Source organism: Dendrobium catenatum, unplaced genomic scaffold (genome assembly GCF_001605985.2).
Source record: "Dendrobium catenatum unplaced genomic scaffold, ASM160598v2 fragScaff_scaffold_173, whole genome shotgun sequence".
NCBI classification, from domain to species: domain Eukaryota; kingdom Viridiplantae; phylum Streptophyta; class Magnoliopsida; order Asparagales; family Orchidaceae; genus Dendrobium; species Dendrobium catenatum.
Window position 1 is genome coordinate 973035 of NW_021318635.1, and position 4271 is coordinate 977305.

The window sequence follows — 4271 nt, forward strand, 5'->3', positions numbered from 1 at the left end:
AGTGTAACCTTCTTATACCAACATCCACATGTGGTAATCTATAGATTATAAAAATGTAGACATTCAAATTTTCCAAAAATGAAATAGTATGTTGTCAAATAATAATGGAAGAGTTATGAAATAACTCTCTGAAGTGTTACGGTTACCAAAATATGCCATGATCAATTTTCGTAAGTTTTCCTAAAACACTATTTTGAGACCCTGCTCTGATACCAATTGAAAGAACGAGATGCATCAAGAGGGGGGGGGGGTGAATTAGTATTTTAAAAAATAAATCCTAAATATGAGTTTTATTTTTATTTTTTTTAATTTTTGGATTTTTGTTTATTTCAAAAGGGTGTGAGGCCTGCAATGCTTTATGGTGCCGAATGTTGGCCATTCAAAGAGAAGCATAATACTAAGTTAAGTGTGGCAGAGATGAGGATGCTCAGGTGGATGAGTGGCTTTACTCTTAGAGATAGGATACGGAATGAGCATATACGTGAAAAGGTTGGAGCAGTTCCAGTAGAAAAGATAAGATTAGAGAGAGTCGCCTTAGATGGTTTGGTCACATAAAACGGCGGCCTTTCGATGACCCGGTTAGGAGAGTAGAGGTATTAGATTTGACTTATGTTAAGAAAGGTAGGGGTAGACCTAAAAAGACGTGGTTATAAAATATTAGGAATGACCTTTCTTTATTAGATTTAAACAAGAATTTGACTTTTAATATGACACAATGGAGAAAAAGTATTCATGTAGCCGACCCCACGTAGTGGGATAAAAGCTTGATGTTGTTGTTGTCTGTACGTACATGTCATTAATGGTACTCTATCATGAAATTTTGATTGGTATCGGTATCCTTATTCCCTGCATTTTTGTTGAAATTCATGGATTCTATGTAACCTAGCTTCAACGACCCTACCCTATCTGCTATGATGATTTTCTATTAGATAGCTTCTAACAATGGATTTCTAGTTTGGTACTCCAATGTTGTACCTTTTTTGAAAAAACCCTTCTCCGATAGTTGTTTAGAACGCACCCTTCAAGGATTATATCAATTCAATTGCACTCATTGCGGGATTTGGGTATCTTTTTGCTCATATTATGGAGTTCTAGTGACATTTCTTCTTTCTATTGGACTAGGCGGCTTTGGAGACCTACTTTTCAATGATTTTGTTTTTCCTTTTTTTTTTTTAATTTCTACTAGGGTAAGTAGATAGGAATTTTCAAGCGTTATCTGATTATAAATAAAGATTTGATGCATGTACAAGAAAATCAATCAGTTCTTGAATAAAATTCTAGTTTGAGTGTAACTCTTATTTTCGTTCATTAATTTCTTGATCAAGATAGTGAAGATCTTCAAGAGAAATTATATCCATGTGCAAACATGAGACATGATTTTGATGAGTTATTTCCATTGTACTTCTTTTCCACTTCAAAATTTTATAATTGTCTTGAGAGTAATTGATTTCCATTCTACCCAAGGTTTAGTTTGTGTTCGATTCAAATTTATTCAAAGGTGACACCAAAAATCTATTTGCAAGAATAACAAGAGTTCGACATCAGAAAGTGAGTAAAAGGAGAGAGAGAACGAGAGAACCTAGAGAGGAACTCAGAAATTCTATTATTAGCATAAAAAGATAAGTTATTCTAGAATACTCTCGTGCAAAAAAATGACCTTTGATCTTGCAGTTGCAAGATTTTAGTGGGCAAAGAGTAGCTGCACCTACAATATATATAAAAATAGGTGGAAAATACGTGGTATGACTATTACAGAAATGTAGACTATACCTTGACAGACATAGATGGACAACTATCTTTAGCGTGGATTTCAAACACCTCTAGTGAGTGAGAGAAACCATCATCTAGTAGACGAGGTGACCATTTTCAAGCATGCATAGGTAAATGTCTTTTGCTTATCTGGTGAGTTTCCTGTTAGCTAAGTCGACTGGCTCCTCATGGCTAAGACGAGTGCCCCTAAGGCCAAGATGAGTGGCTCCTCTTAGTTGAGGCTAGTGAATTCTCTGTACGGAGTCAAGTGGCCCTCTGGTTGGGACAAGTGAGCCCTACTCGGTGTATTATGGCTCTTCGATGAATCTGCTTCATCTCCTTAACCCATTCAGATCTTCATATTAGTGTGAACATTTAGTTCACCGATTCTCTTATATCTTTTGGAGAGCGACTTGTAAGAAAAACTAAGAAAATTAGGTAAAATATTTATCACTTTAATCAACCAGAAAAAGTAAAGTAATAAGTTTTACTATCAAGTTCTATGCGTGCTTTAGGAAAAGTGTCATATTTATAATGATGTTTGATTTGACTGCTCTATACAGTAACAGTCTCGATGATCAATAAATAGCGATGAAAACTCTTTCTTTAAATTCTACCACTTTACTTTGTTAAGTCCATCAATTCACTCAAGCATCCAAATGCGCCTTATTTGATAATTCATGATCAAGGATGTGACCATGATGACATCATTTAAGGGATTCCCATTCATCAATCTATCCTCCTTATTGAAAGTGCTGGAGTATCTTCAGTAGTGGGGGTTTTCGACATAATCACCGAGTTTACGCTATTGGCCGAACTTATATGAGACTCACTTGACGAGATGGTTCTATTCCTCCTACAGCTATGTAGATTGCTTGAGCTAGGGCTAGCTCATTCTTCTATCCCTCTATGGGCACTTTCCTTACTCTTTTTTCTAGTTGTAGATCAACTAGGATGATATCTTTTAACTTCCCTACTTTCATATAGTCCTTAACAAAATTTCTCAAGTGCTACACGTATTTGTGTCATGCTGATGATCTTTATGGAATGTACAATACCTATAGATGTCTCTGGGTTCCTTCTCTCGTGGTGTAGGACATATGAAAAACTCCCTTTTTTTTATGATGGTCTCAACCAACTTTGCAAGTGACACTCATAATCGTGTGATCGTCATATAGTTATGAACTTGGGGATCTCTACTCTTCATGTTAGTGAGTTGGGTGTGGCACTTCTTTATTATTCATGGATGATGAATCAATAATACTCAGCGACCATGTGAGTTATAGTGTTTGTTGATGGCAGAAGAGACAATTTTGCTGGAACTATGGTTTACTATCTGTTTTGTGAACTCTTGGGTGATTCTTATCATTGTCGAGGAGTTGCGGAGATCTAAAGTCACAGGGGCCTCCCTTGGGCAATTGGAGGAATATAATTTAACCACATTGTTGTATTTATCAACATTAATGTGGTTATTGATGAGTTTAAAAAACTTTGCAAACATCTTTGACTGTTCACAATGAAGTTCATAAAGGACTCACTTGGAACTTGCCTCATATTCAAGAAAGCTTATAAGTTCTTTAAAGGCATCTAGGCACTAACAAATTCCATGATTAACATCTGTTTGAACTCGACAAAGAATAGGAAGATGCTTACTAGGAAGCTCGAGAACTACATGAAAGATGAATCCTTAAAGGTGGTGAAAAATGAACAGCACATCATCATAGAGTTGAAGTCGAGCAATGAGGTGGGCCAAAGTAGGTCACATGGTTGGTTGGATCCGTCCTTCCTCCATATGACTCCTAGTAAGAAATTTTGAACTTTGCCAACAACTTAGCTTATGTGATCTCCCTAAAGAATATGCTTGTCAACTGAGGCGTTCACTCCCTCCCTAACCTCACAACACTTGAAAAGATATTGAATTCAAATTTATCCATGTTGACATCCAAACCCTACTTGTAAGGATTTGTGTAAATCCATTTGATGAACATCAACTAAGCAATCTGTTAGAGCCAAACTTTTCTAAACCATGCAAAATTGATGCAAATCTCAAAGTTTGCATCAATAAGAAATGTAATATGTTTGTGATGAGGACATTCGATCATTGAGAGTTTACCAGAGACGGGGCCGACGATCTATGGCCATGATTGCACCGCTTTATATTTGAGTTATTAGTTGTATTTGATTTGTTGTTGTTTCTTTTCCGATTTTACCCTCACTTGAGGGAGTAGGTGCTTGTGACCCCGGGGGGCACTTTTGTCTTTTGTTTTTTTATTATATTTTGGACTATTTATAGCCTCCTCATATTCTTGTAATGGTTAATGATGAATATTCTTACAAACAAAATTCTACATTTGTGCTTAGAAGAGTTTGAAAGAGTCCTCTTGAGAGTGAAAACCCTAGGTGAGGACAATGGAGCACCCACCAGCCGCAAGAAGTGTTCGGGCTCGTGGTTAAACTTCTTTCTCCACTCCCCCTCCTCCACCCACCACCGACCAAATCTTCTTCAAAAGCCGCCGGCCAAG

The 4271-nt window shown here is 36.8% G+C and overlaps 1 protein-coding gene across 1 annotated transcript in view; it reads right to left on the reverse strand.

Annotated features, from left to right (window-relative positions):
- LOC114579136 (electron transfer flavoprotein subunit beta, mitochondrial-like) overlaps positions 1-4271 on the reverse strand; it is a 6415-nt gene that overhangs the window by 1650 nt on the left and 494 nt on the right. The gene's annotated exons all lie outside the window — the stretch shown is intronic.